Here is a 15,632-nt window from a genome sequence, read left to right as displayed (position 1 = left end):
GAGTTTCCTACTCACGGCGTTGCATAAGAGAATGCCCGACTCTTCAAAAAGGACAGAGTAGATTTTACAAGGGAAAGAATGTGAAACAGTGGGCTTAAAAACAGAATCAGAAAGCATGAGAGGCAGCACTGTCAAAGAGGATGAAAACCTCATCAAAAAACAGTGCAATTAGAAACTAAGACCATCAGACATGACATAGAAAGAGTACCAAGGAGGAGCATTCTTAGATAAAAATAACAGGTAAGGAAGTAAGATGAAAATATAACATCGTTCCAGAAAGATGACATAGTGAGGGAATTCATATAAGATCACTTCTCTCTATTCCCCCTTAAAATATCCATGACATTTTATGTCAAAGAAGAAAGAAATTCACATTAACACCCAAAATGTTTGACAAGAACTCTGCATGAATCTGTGGGATGAATTTGTGCCCTTTCTCACAAAACTGGATAAAATTAAAAGTTGGCAGCAGCAGCCAACCCAAGCTGAAGATCCTGCCTTAGAAGGAACATTGGGTCAAGAGAAGAGACTGGCTATAGTACCTGAGACCAGCTCAGTTCTTACCTCTACCTGCAGGACCAGGAAAGACTGAGAAACCCCACAATGGTGACCTACAACCATGTGATGTAACAGTGGTCTATTTCCTTTCCTCTGAGATGCCTAAGTTACAAAAATGCTAAATGGCCTGAACCCAACCCCAACCCAATATGATTGCAAAAAGAGAGAGCTGTGTTTTTTGTTTGTTTGTTTGTTTGAACCGTCACTCCAAATTGAAGGAAACTCTTTATCATGAACCCTACTCCATATTTGGAAACATTTGCTATTCTGAAAGGTGGGAAGATAGAAATAATAAACTTCTTCAATTTGGCGTTGACGTTAAACCCCACATTTGGAAGCAATACTGATCGTTTCTTTCAGATTATGGGGTAAACAGAGGGTACAAACTTCATCAGCCTAGAAACCAGTATCACTCAGCCCACATTCTACACACGGTGTCTCAGTTTGCCGTGCTGCTATGACAAATAGCTCTCAATGGGTCAGCTTAAAAACCATGGTTTTGAGGCTAGAGGAAGTCCAAGATCAAGATACTGGCCTGGCTTGCTTTCTCTTAGAGTCTGTAGTGTTCTGGGCTGATCGCTGCCAATACTTGGCTTGTATCTCTGCCTTTGTCACATAGCAATGTCCTCTCCTGTCAGTTTCCTTTGATTTCAGCTTCTTGCTCCTTCTCTAACTTCTGTCTTCAAGTTTCTTCTCTTTATAAGGCCTCCAGTTATATGGATTAAGACCCACTCTTATTCAGTTGGCCATGCGTTAACCAATAACAACATCTTCAAAAGGTCCTATGTAAAAGTGGGTTCACCCCAGTATCCTTGATTCTTGAAGATGATCATATAACTATATAGCTTATACTTGTGACTGTGTGATTGTGAATATCTTGTGGCTCACACTCCTTTTATCTAGTGTGTGGATAAATGAGTAGAAAAATGTGGAGAAAAAATAAATGAATAATGTGGGAGAGGAGGAATGTGAGATGTTTTGGGTGTTCTTTTTTTTACTTTTATTTTTATGTTCATTTTTATTTTTATTTTTATTTTTATTTTGGAGTAATGAAAATGTTCAAAAATTGATTGTGGTGATGAATGCACAACTATATGATGATGCTGTGAATAATTGATTGTATACTTCAGACGATTGTATGGAATGTTAATATATCTCAATAAAGTTGCATTTAAAAAAAAAAACAAAAATGGAAAACAAGTGGCTTTGCACCCAAAAGAACTCAGATTAAGATTAAGAGCATGACCTTTGGGAAGGCACATAATTCAATCTACCACACATAGATTGGGAATGTTCCTTCAAGAACTATCCAACCCCAAATCCAGGACTTGGATGATGAACGCTCAATCATTACACAAGCAACAAAAAACAGAAATTCCAAACAGCCTTTCAGGAAACCTAATTTCTAAGAATATATGAACAGTCGAAAAACTTAAGACCACAATGAGATTTTTATTTCCAAGGCGTCTCCAAAACAGGCACAGAATAAATTTGACTCTCATCATGGAACAATTGAAATCAATATTGGAAGTTGTTAATAAAAGAATTGCTGTGGCAGAAAAATCAATTACTATAATAGAAGATAGACTTGAGAAACATACAGAATGCCAAAGAAATTAACACACTGGAAAAGAATATGAATAAATGGTATCCTATTTCCACATTCTGCTTGGCTTTTCTAGGTTCTGGGAATACAAAAATGAGGAAGCCATTAGCACTTGCCCTTAAGCAGCCCAGTAAGAGAAGCAGAGAAATAAACAGATAATAATCTAGCTATCATTAACTGGTACCAATTCACCATGCCAGAATACCAAAAAATATACTTTCTTTTATATTATTCATAGATGATATACAAGAAAATATTAACAAAAAAACCACCAAGAATACTGTACTTTAAAAAGAAGAAGTTTTATAGGCTTTATTCTCAGGACGCACATTAATGTATCTAAAAATCTGGGAACTAAGCATTAGTCTCCTAAATAACAAGATGAATATTAAAAATGCTTTAACCGTCTATTTGGGAAAATAGAGCTGAAAACTATAAAAATATATATCACAATCTGTGAGTTGCAAGCACAGCTATCTATGGAGAAAATCCTAGGGCCCTCAATACTTTTACCATTTCAAATACCGTGGCCCAATTAGGTGACGGGATGGTGAATGGATTAAGGGAAAATAGAAAAACGCAGAAAATAGTACAATACAAATAGAAAAGATGGTAGAAAATCTAATCAAGAAAAAAGGCAAATGATTTTTAAAATTGCAAAAAGCCACTCTTTTCATATCCTTGATGAACAGGCGAGCCTTTTTTTGGTTGAAAGAGACTTTATTAATATTATATACTATGAAAAGGAAAAAGAAAGTAAGGAATAGGTCTGAGATCTAAAGGACATTTTGAAAATAAAATACAGAATTTCTGAAATAAAAAAAATGTAATGGAGGAGTTATAGCTCTGGATAAGATGGAGTAGGGGTGGCCCATTCTGTTTGTCCCTCTGAATATAGCTATAAAACCTGGACAAAATGCATGCAGCAGCTATGTGAAGATTCTGAAAGATAAATAGTAGCAGGAAGATGGGGGAAGAAGACCAGAATTAAAAGCACCACCAAACTGGTGATACATTTACCATTTTGTTTTTTTCTTTCTGGCATTCCACAAGCCTGAAAAAGATAACCCAAAAGCCAGAACTGGGCACCAGGGTGTAGAAAGAGAGCTTCCGGGAAAGTATCGGCTTATTATCTGCTTGTCTGCTTATGGAGGCTCCGGCTTAATAAGCAGAAAAGGGAATTCCAAATGCTCAGAGAGAGCATGGAAATCCTCTAGGGTTATTTATTTAGTTAGTTTTGTCTCTTTTACTTGTGCTCCAGCCTCTAAGCAGTCTCCTGGTGGTGGCATCAATGGTGGTCACCAGAGCCCTCAGAAAAGAAAACCCTGAAGGAGAGGGAGCTTCCCGTACAGTCGGTGGACCTGTGGGCTCAAGGGGGTGGGTTATATCCCTGTTGAGTTTTTTATCCCTCAGACCTCCTGCTACTTGGCTCTGGGTGCAGAGGCAATTTCAGAAGCACATGGCAAAGCAAGGTAACTAAAATCCAAACTCTCAGGCTCAGGGATTAAAAAGAGGGGCCGCAGGGAGCTGGAAAATACCAGGCAGGAAATTACAGAGCAGGAAGAGGCTGGGAAAGAAAAACCATGATTTTTCTTTAATGAATTTCTGGGCTCACCTCCACGCTATGTATGTGTGGGAGCTGATGTTGGTCAACATAGCAAAGAATTTGAGAATGGAAGTAACGGACAGACCGTTACCCAGGTCTCAGATTGACCACTGGGTGGCACATTAAAGACCTCGGAAAATGGAATTGACTTTGGTACCACAGCCCACGGCCAGTGGGTTGGAATGCAAAACCTGAACCTAAACCAGCTGATTACTTGCTGTTATGGGTTGTATTGTGTCCAAGTCTTAACCCCCAGTCCCAAAAATGTGATCTTAGTTGAAAATAGGGTATTTGAAGTGGTTAAAGTGAGGTCAAACCAGCCGAGAATGGACCCTAATGCAATGTGACTGCTGTCCTTATAATAGGAAAATTTGGAGGCAGGCAGACAGACAGAAGACAGCCGTGTAACAACACGGGCAGAGATTGAAGTGCTGCAAGCCAAGGAATGCCACGGATTGCCAGCAAACCACTAGAAATTGATCTATGGATTCAAAGCAATTCCCAGTAAAAAGTCCACCAGGATTTTCTTGGACAGATCTACAACCTGATTCTAAAAATCATATGGCAAAGCAAAGGCACTAGAGTAGTCAAGACAATTTTGAAAATCTAGAACACCATCGGTGGAATTACACTGATTTTAAGACTTACTCTGAAACTACAAAATCAATGGGGTATCAGTGAAAGACTAGACATAAGGATCAATGGGTCAGAATATAGAGTCTAGAATATGGTAAATTGATTTTTCAGCAAAGACACAAAGCCAATTCAGAGGAGGACAGTCTTTTCACCAAACGTTACTGGAGCAACTGGACATCCATATGCAAAAAACAAACAAACAAAAAAATGAACTTCAACTCTTGCTTGCATCATATGCAAAAATTACCTCAAATGAATCATAGGCTTTCATGCATAATATAAAACTATAACAATAACATTTATAGAAGAAAATATAGTAGATTATTTTTGTCTCCTTGGGATGGGCAAAGATTCTGTAGATAAAGTAAATTCATGAAAGAACACAATGATAAATTTTACTTCATCAAAATTAAAAACTTATGGTCTTTTAAATACACCATTAAAAACTGAAAAGCCAAGACATAAACTGGGAGAAAACATTTGAAAATCACATATTTGATAAAAGAATTACATACACAAAATATAGAGAGCTCTCAAAATTCAATAATAAGAAAACAAATAATAAAATGAAACAAAAAGGAAGGGCTATTTAAAGAGATAGGTCACTGTATGGATAACCAAATAGCAGACAAAAACATGAAAATATTCTCAACATCATTCATTAATACAGAATTTTGAATTAAAGCAATAGTGAGATACCACTAGACAACTATTAGAATAGCTATTTTTTTTTAACTGGCAATAGCAAGCTCTGGGGAGGATGTGGAGCAACTGGAATACTCACACATTCCTAGTGGTGTGAAGGTTTGAAGCTGTTATACACCCCAGAAAAGATCATGTTCTTAAAGCTAGTCCATTCCTGTGGGTGTAGACCTAATGTGAGTGTGGATCCACTGTAAGTAGGATCTTAAGTTGAGATGTGACCTGGTTCATACAAGGAGGGTCTTAATCCTCTTACTGGAGTCCTTGATAAGAGGATGAGACACAGAGAAGCTGAGAGGGAAATGCCCCAGAGAAGCTGAGAGAAAAGGACACACAGAAAACAAAAACCACAGAAAACAGAGAGGAAGCCACTGAAGCCAGAAGCTGGACACAGTGAAACCCGGGAGAGAAGGGAGAGACCAGTAGACGTCGCCATGTGCCTGGCCATGCAGCAGAGGAGCCTAGGATCTCTGGTAGCTGGTCTTCAAGGAGAAAGCATCACCTCTCAATACCTTGATGTGGACATTTTCATGGCCTAAGAACTGTAAGCTTGAAAATAATAAATCCGCATTGTTAAAAGCCAGTCCGTTTCTGCTATATTGCATTTCCACAGCTTTAGCAAAGTAAAACAAGTGGGAATCCAAAATGGTACAGATCTTTAGAAAGCTGTTTGGCAATTTCTTTTAAAGTTAAGCATACACTTACCATACAACCTTGCAATCCCTTTCCTGTGTACTTACCCTAGAGAAACAAAAGCATATATTTACAGAAAAACTGGAAACAAATATCTATAATGACTTTATTCATAATCACCAAAATCAAACGTCCTTCAGAAGGCTAATGGAGAAACAAACTGTGATACATTATACAGCAGAATACAATCCAGCAATAATATAAACAAACTGCTGATGAGCACAATAACATAGATGAATCTAAAAGGTATTATGCTAAATGAGAGAAGCCAGACTCAAAAGGTTATATGCTGTATGATTCCATTTACATGACAGTTTAAGAAATCAAAAATAAAAAATACAGGGAGGGAAAACAGTTCAGTGGTTACCAGGATGAGGTCGGGGAGAGTTTGGCTACAAAAGGACATGAGATAATTTTGTTGGGTGATGGAAATGACTCTCTTTGATTATGTGGGTGGTTACATGACTATGCATTTGTCAAAACTTACAGAAGTTTACACTGAAGATTTTGAATTTAAAGTATGGAAATTATACCTCATTAAACCTGACTTTAAAAAATATACTCAGGTAGATCCTGAAGGAGACAACAATCTTTTCAGCAGGTCAGCAAATTCTTTCTGTAAGGGAAATCCGAGTGGCACACTTCCGTGCTTGCTGTTGCCAACTCCTCATTCCCTGCGGATTCACTTTTCCATACATATTCAGGGAGCAGCTCCTCCAAGGCTCTGGTGAACCCCTCTTCCTGATGAGAAACTTAGAAGAAGGAGGATAGTGGGATGAACTGCAAGCAATCATCACTAGAGTTGATCTTGGGGTTGCAACTGGTGCATCTCCCTCCTCTAGCCTCCATTTTCAATTCCTTGCCTTCAGCTGTCACCTCTGCTGGACTCAGTGACTCACCTGGGGATTTGTGCTTCCTTCTCAGTAAGCAATCATGATTGAACAAGGGAGTACCAAGAGGCACCCAAGTTGGTCGCTGGGTTGTACACATATTTCTCTCTGCCCCTGTTGGGATACAGTAGCCCTTAACGCTCTTGCTGATCAACATCAATTACAAATGGCATCGCCCCTCTTGCCTGCTGGTTTCTGGACACAGGAACCCAGATGGTCAAGGAAGTGCTCATAGTTTATAGTTCAATTGGACCCTTGCTGGCAAAAATGTGCCTCTTTGGGGGACCAAGACCTCTAACCCTAAAGATTTCAGAGTAGCTTGTGGTAAACACTAATTCCCCCAGTGGGTTATTGGGAGTGAAGTCACATAAGGCTCCTCCTGCTACCACCACTTATTTCCCAGGCTTATGTATTGTTCCTCGTGAGGACATGGCATCATATGAAGCTGTCTGTTTCAGTGCATGCACCACTTTCTGGAGGAAGGCACCCCATCTGCATAGAGCATTGCTCCTGAGCTGGTACCCTAGCTGTGCCTTCAGCAGGCCTTTCCAATATTCTTTCAGGCTGGCAGCTTCTGTACCATGAGGGATGTAATAAAGCCAGAGGATCCCATGGTCATGGGTCCACTCTCACACCTCCTTCATTACGAAGTTGGTTCCTTGGTTAGATGCTTTGCTGGATAGGATCCCTCAGATAATGGTGTTGGCTAAGGCTGGTTGGTAAAGCAAGAATAGGTATCCATACCTAGAAGAATAAAATTCTGGATCTTCCAAATTAGAAGGGACAAATGTAGCCAACTTGCTACCAATTAGATGACTGATCTCCTCAAGAAATAGCACCACTCTAGAGGCAGAGGATTGGTCTCCATTTTTGGCAGGTTAGACACTCATAGGAGGTAGGAGGTAGATTGGCCATGGTAAGTCTGAGTCCATGAAGTCAGGCCTTTGCATTGCCTCCAGCTCTGACAGTGTGGCTACGTCATTTGTGTGTCTATCATGCCAGCACTGTGGTGGCTACAAACAAAACTAACATCAACTGGCCTAGCGATTACATCTGATTGGTGGTTTAATGCCCCTTCCACGGCAGATCCCCCTGTTCTAAAGGGGATCCATGATGAGCCTTTAGGTCTTTAGATATCAATGTCAACTCAGACCTTTTCTCCAAAAGTCCTCCAAGCAACTGGGTATTTCCCTTTTCCTTGCATAGTCACTCAAGTAAATGGTCATAGACCCTTTGGAAAAGTACTACAGGATTGATTTTAGTGTCTATTTGTCATAATGTTCCACTGTTCTTTTGCTAGGGTCCTGGCCACCTCTTCAATAAAGACTTACAAGTCCAAAAACTGACTCAGGTCCAGAAACTAAGAAAATAGTCAGTCTTTTTATTGAGGAAATTACCTTCAGCCTCCAGCTTCTCCATTCCTGTCTTCTGATTACATTTGTTAAGCAGTATCCTACTTGGAAGCTCAACTATTTGACCTAGGGATGCCATGTTCTATTAACCATCTCCACAAATTTCTCTGGGCCAAATCCTCTTAGCTGACACTATGACTGTGCCAGTCATGATATTTGCAGCTCCCCCACCTACCCACCTTCTGAATTTTAAGCACCATCTGGTCTCTATTGTTTGGGGTGGGAGCAGCTATCAAGCCCATGGCTATTTTGAGTCAAGTTCTGTGACAGCCTCTCAGCCTCTCCTACCATTAGCCCAGCCATCAGAGGAGAGCCAAACTTGAACTTTTTAGCAATGCTAGTGTCCTGTCACCAGTACATTCCTGGTGGTCTTTGTGAATAGTGTGTCCCCAAGATTTTCTCATGGAACAGCCCCTCTGGTGGTCTTCTAGCTTCCGATTGCCTATCCATTCCAGCATGTTCACTTTGTTTAACCTTTTAGTCCCTCCCTGTGCCATGTGGCACAGAAATTCAGGCATTTCAACATCACTCAGTATATGCCATTGCTTTTTCCAGACTTCCAGATGTCAGCTTAGGATGAGTTTGCACCAACCCCTAGGGTCCTTCCAGGGTATGAAACCTGGTATCCTTTATCTAATCATACATGCTGGCCTCTTAGATTGAGCACGTTAAGGATCCAGACTCATGGGTACCCAGTACCTAATAGTTCATTTAATTCCTTTAGGGTATATTCACTCCCTTTGGAGGCCCAGCACATCCCTGCTGGGTTATGATAACCAGATTATAAGCCTGGCAGCAGGAGAGGAAGTTGGAGAAGCTCCTTAGGGGGCACCTGTTACCTGTAGGGGAAACACCTCTGTATGTTTTCCCACATTGGGGTCAGGGTGGGGGAGTGGTACTAACTCTTAATGGTGAGGGTTGGGGCACTTCTGCAGATTCAGAAACTTATAAAAGTCTATGAAAATAGACTCTTCATGGGAATCCATGCAGATATCCCCATTCCATGTCTTAGGTTTTCCCAATCGCAGCTCTGACTTCAGCCTTCACAGACAGGCCATGGTTATCATCCCACCATTTTTGAAATATAGATCTTGGGTTAGATCTTCAGTTTTTCCTGTTTGTTTGCTGCATGACATGAAGCCTTTTTCATAAGTATCCAAAGAGACTGTCTAACTCCCACCTTTAGTTTTCAATTGTTTGTTAATCACCCTCAGCCTTTCATTATCCATTTGTAGGGTGTCAATGAAATTAGTAAGAACCATCCAATTTCATTATCTTAATATTGATCATTCCCTCCACGTTGTCTTGGAAAACCACACCGGCAAGTGATTTCTCCTACACTGGAGCATTCTCCAAGTTGCCACAGTGAAGTTTGTACATCTGGGCCACCACTGTGTACCAGGGTCTGCCCACGCTCCACCCACCACCTGAGACCAGGCCTCCTTGTCAGCCGATGGTGCTTCAGTGACAAAACCCCATCTATCCACCAACAGGGCCAGTGAGAGGGATCTGAGCATCACTTCTGCATCTATCAGAACCACGAATACCAAAAAAAAAAAAAAAAAGTGTAGAAGTAAAACAAAGCTGGAGGATTTGGGCACTGGATATCAAGACCAATAAGAAAGCCCTGTGTGGTATAGACATAATAATATGCAAACAGATCAATGGAGTCCAGAAATAGAACCACATTTATACCTTCCATTCATTTATGGAAAAAGCACTAACCTTCTTGTAAAGGAGAAGAGAGAATCTACTCAACACATGGTGAGAGAGCAACTGGATAGCCATTTAGAAATCTCTACCTCACACCTAATACAAAAATTATTTTGAAATGAATCAGAGACCTAAACTTACCATCGCAAACCATAAAGCTTCTCATAGGAAGCATAGGAGAATATCTTTGCAGTATGGAGGAAGTCAAAGGCTTCTTAGACTAGACCCAGAAAGCCATAAACATAAAAGGGAAAATTGATGATTTGACTTCGTAAAAATTTGAAGCTTTGGCTCATCTAAAATAACACTGCAAAGAAAGTGAACAGGAAAGCCACAGGCTGGGAGAAAATATTGCAATATATATGCCTGACAAAGGACTTATATGCAAAATATATGTCAATAAAAGGAAAAAAGCTTTGAAAAATGGGGCAAAGTCATGGATATGTCACAAAGGAAGATATATGAATGACCACTAAGCACTAAGCACATTAAAAAGCGCTCAGCATCAGTAGTCATTAGGAAAAATGCAAATTAAAACCAATAGGAGATGCTATTACATACCCACTAAAATAGTTAAAGGAATAAACACTGATGACACCCAGTGTTAATATGGTGGAGGAACAATCAAAATTTTCATCCATTGCTGGCAAGGGGTGGGTGAGGTATATAAAATAATACTGATACTTTATAAACAGTTTGGCAGTTTATTTCAAAGTTAAATAATCACCTACTCTATGATCTAATTATTCTATTATATGTATATTTACGTATATTTACCCAAGAAAAATGAAAGTGTATGTCCATGCCCAGACTTGTACAAGAATGTATTTTATCATGGTATTTAATAACAAATTGGTAACAACCCAAATGTCCATCAAAATGGGAATGGAGAATCAAGGTGGGTTTGTTCATACCCTGTGGTATTTCTCAGTAATAAAAAGGAACACACTACTGTTATACGTAACAACACAGATGGATCTCAAAACACAAGCTGAGCAAAAGAAGCCTGACACAAAGCAGTAAACATGCATTATTCCCTTAACATGAAGTTCCAGAATAGGCAAAACTAATGTAGTGTTAATGAAATCAGAGAATTAGTTGCCTCCGGAGTGAAGGGAAGATATTGATTGGGAAGGGACTAAAAGGAACTTTCTGGGGTGATGGAAATATTACATAGCTTAATAGTTATGTGGGTTACATACCTCCATGTATTTGTCAAAGTTCGTCAAACTGAATACTTAAGATCTGTGCATTTTACTGCATCTAAATCACATCAATTATAAAAAAGGAAATATATATACATATATATATATACACACACACACACACATACATACTTTATATATATCACAGACACACAGACAATGTAATACCATGACATGTCCACTGGAATGGCTAAATGAAAAGAGACAGACAATACCAAGTTTTATTGTGGATATGGAGCATCCAGCTCTCATAGACTGCTGGTTGGGAGACAAATTGGTACAAAAACTTTAGAAAACAGGCAGTATATCAAAGCCTGGCATGCACATACACTACAGTGCAGCTCTTACAATTCTAGGTAAAGAGCCAATAGAAATGTGTGTATAGAGAGATATATGATAGATGTTCGATAGATAGATAGATAGATAGATAGATAGATAGATAGATAGATAGATAGATAAATATGTGTGGGGGCTCCAAATGTTTCTTGTTATTACTTATCGAAATCATAACTCTATGATACCTTGTTTCAGCCCCTTCTCAAATGCAAGCCATCCCAGAAAGCCTCCCTGTCCTTCTACTCAACAGTGGAATCAACAGGGTTACTCAGAACTTACTGTTTAAGCCATAGTGGCCCAAAATCAAAGCTGCTCTAGGGTTAAACCATATGATAGCTTTCCATCACCCTGGGTTTATTTATCTATTAAACAGAATGACCCAGTAATTAGCTGGGTCTCAGAATTCTTTCTGAGAACTCTTGGAAATACTCTGTTGTCCCAGAATTCTTTCATTTACCCTAGCAGGTGTAACATACTCATGTAATTTGGAGTCTTTCTCTCTCTATTGATTCTGGATTCACAGGAGGAACAAAAGTGCTGAGATAATTGAGCTGAATGTCATAAGATACCCGGGGCTCACCAGGAATTAGGAGAAGGAGTTAACACTGGACCGAAGTCTCTGGGTTGGAAGGGAGGATGCCAACAACAAGCTGTCACCCTTGATGATCCTGGTGAGAAAGGGCACTGGGATGCATTGGCATGTGGAGTTGCCCTCTTCATAGTGCCTTTCAAGAATCTGGCCCTAAATAGGTTTTCAGTAGCATTCCTTCCAAATCACTGCATGCCCTCCATTCTAGTCCCATCTGGGGGAGGACTGGGAGCTCCTCCTTCCCCTCCCATAGTCACTCTGACTTTCTCGGGAATGCGCATGTTTCCCAAGGCCACAGCCATCCTCAGGACTCCAAACCAAGGAAAGGTCTGGGTCCTGACAGCTGTCACTGAAGAAGTTCATGACTCACCCAGGTGGATGTGGGGCCAACCAGGGGTGGAGGTGCTTCAGTAATCCCAACTGGCCCTTCTCCAGGGAGCACAATCCCGATAAGTCATCATAATGACCCACAAAGATTAAACAGGCTCAACTTGCTAGCAAGGGTCAACACTGACCCCTCAAGAGTTTCTTTAAAAAGGAGTTGTCATTGATTGCCATTGCAGAAGACCGTCCCTCCTCTTTCTCTCAGAGACATTCCAAGCTTAATTGCCTCACTCAGAAAAGGGAGGAAGAAGTCCATTATACCCCAGAGTCCTGGGTATATTTTGTCTAGAATATTATTCTATGTCTCCCCAAGTCAGTGGGCATGGGGACCTGGCACTGAGCTCCCAACCAAAGGAGCTCCTGAGACCTCTATTAAGAAAGACAGGATGCAGCAGCAAAGAGAACTTATTGCATGTGTTAGATACTGTGCTGAGTGTGTCCCAAACATTTTCACACTTAATCCTCACAAGGACTCAGTGAGGCAGGTTACCCATAGTTTATAAAATAAATAAATGCTCAGGAAATAGAGTACTGATCCTAAATATACATAAGTACTGGAGCTTCAATCAAGCTTCAGCCAACAAATACCTACTGATCCCTTCCTAAGTGCTAGACACTCTCAGAATGCAATGGTAAACCAGATGAACATACTGCCTACACTGGCCACATGAAGTCCTTTGGAGAAAGTAGAAAGAAATCAGGAGAGTTGAAATTTAGATGTGGGGAGAGAGGAGGCTCAAGGAGTTCTCTGAAGTTGCAATTTTATAGAAACCTCTATGGGGGGTAGGGGAGCAGGGGTAATTGACACAACAGCACAAAAGTGTACAATTTGACAAATGTTGACAAATGCATGCACCTGTGAAACTATCACCATGACCAGATAATGGTTATATTCAACAGCCCCCAAAGTTTCCCCTTGCCCTTTTCTAATGCTTTCCTCCAGCCTTCCCCACCCTCTGCCATCTCCAAGCAAACACTGATCTGCTTCTTTCACTGTAAATTAGATTTTCTAGAAGTTTATATAATTGGAATCACAGAATATATACTCCTTTCTGTACAGCTTTCTTCATTTAGCATAGTTAGTTTGAGAATTATCTGTGTTGCACATATCAGTAGTTTATCCTTTTTATTGCTGAGTGGTATTCCATAGTATGGAGATTTCACGATTCGTTTATACATTCCTTTGTTGATGGACATTTGGGTGGTATCCAGTCTGGGGTTATTACAAATAAAGCTGCTCTTGGACATCTGTGTACACGATAGTTAGATGAACCCATGGAGCTGGAAGCTGGTGACCCTTGTCGCATTCAGACCCCTCTCCGCTAAAGAAGTTTGTTGGAAGCAGACCTGGCTACTGTTTAATTACCTCCTCCAAGCCCAACCTTAAACTATTTTCAGTTAACTTACATCTGCTTCCCTCCAGAGCTCCCTGCAGGTGTTTTTGTGGAGGCTCTGCCAGTTAAAACAGTCACCGATTCCCTTGGTGACACAGAGATACGCAACACAGTTTCATGTCTACCGCTTACAAAGACATTCATCATAGACCTCTTCCACAAGGACCGTGAGCCCAAGGCAAAGCAGAGTCCAAGATCCAGTTGCCAGCGTAGACAAGTTTCGGGCAGTCAGGGCCCAAATGCCAAGCAGTGGGGCCACCAAACAGGGGAGAACTGACAGCAGATTCAGGCTCTAAACCCAGAGCATCAAGGTTTGGGTCCACAGCTGGTCCTCAGGGGAAACTGGGACTCACAGGGCCAGAAGGCAAAGCCACCAGAAGGCTTCAGCACTGAGTCTAATGACTTTGATCAAGGGTTGAGAGTACACCCTGGATTCTGCACCATCCTTTCAAATGCCTAGGGAACGCAAGCAGCAGACACACTGCAATCATCTTCAATGAAGGAGAATTATCAGATGGCATAGGAAGTCGTCTGATTAGCCAAGGTCCCCCTGGCTCTGCTCTTCTATCACTGTAATTTGTCGAGTTGGCTTCCTTGGAAGTCAGAAAGAGCCTTTGCACCCTTAAAGATAAGAATCAGCTCAAATAAAATTCCTTCTCCCAGTTCAGCTGTCATTTGTCCTCCCCAAGAGAGTGGATTTGATTGGGTCTGATGGCTACCACTCCATCAGAGCCATTGTAATTACAACTAAACCATCATCTCAGAGGTGGTTGGCCTTCCTCACCTCCATTCCACATATGGTTTTGCTTTCTTTTATGCCTATTTCATACAATATCAATCCCTGGCCCAACCAGCTGATACAACATAACAAAATTAGTTGCAATAATAAATCATGCAAAAGACTCCATAATACCATATGCAGGAAGGAGTTCACTGGGACCATTTCCTTAAAAGTTATCTCTGATCAGGCAGGCATTTGGATTTCATGGACATCTCCTGCTGTCCCTCTACAGAGCCCTCCCTGAGGTTATGATTGGTCCCAAGGTAGGGCTGCAAGGAGCAGGTTGGTCCAGCTACCTTAAGTAAAATAGGGCCAGAGGTTTACCAAAGTCCATTATATATTCCAAGCCCAGCATAAAAGCTCCCTATTTCACTTTGGTCACTAATGGACTCTTGCGGTTGCTAAACATAATTGGCAGGACTTCCTACCAGTTACTTGAGCCAAGAACCGTTTAGTTCTCCAAGTGGACTGACTAGTGAAATTTCTTCCCCTGATCTACTTAGTCCTCTCCTGTGTCCTCACATATCTGACTTAGAATCAGCCTGTTGACTCATCCCTGTTGTCTTGACTATGGAAAGAAAAGTGTTAAGAATTAGGATCTGTTGAGCATACTTGCACTGCATCAGATGCGTGCTTTTTGTTTTTTGTTTGTTTATTTGTTTTTTAACAGGCACCCACAGTCCCAGCTCCAAAACTGGAGTGGATAAAGCTGCTACGGCCCCTCTCCCATCTGACCTGGCACCAGAGCTATCCCCAAATTGCATTGCGCTTGGAATCAGCATGTTCAGAAGGGCAGCGGCGTGAGCCTTATGCAGCGATGGGCAGGAACGATAGGATTTCACTCATCCATGGTGTCGCGGGGGCTGAGAAGGACTCCTGGGATGCTCTGCATCTTTATACAAGGACAAGGGCGCTATGCGTGACCGCGAATACTTGCCACCCTTGAGGACGCAACATGCTTCCATGTTGACAAGTTTGAGGAAATCGGGGGCACCAGAAGAAACATGAGAGGCATTTGGCAGTGACAAGAGGTTCCCTCAGCTTCCTTGTACTTTCCCCTTCTTTCCAGATGTGCTGCCCCTCCCTCTCCAGTTGCCAACCCCGTTCTCTCTTTCCATTCACAATTA

This window comes from Choloepus didactylus, chromosome 15, assembly GCF_015220235.1.
Source record: "Choloepus didactylus isolate mChoDid1 chromosome 15, mChoDid1.pri, whole genome shotgun sequence".
Taxonomy (NCBI): domain Eukaryota; kingdom Metazoa; phylum Chordata; class Mammalia; order Pilosa; family Megalonychidae; genus Choloepus; species Choloepus didactylus.
The sequence above is the reverse complement of the archived record's forward strand: the minus strand, read 5'-3'. Positions refer to the sequence as shown.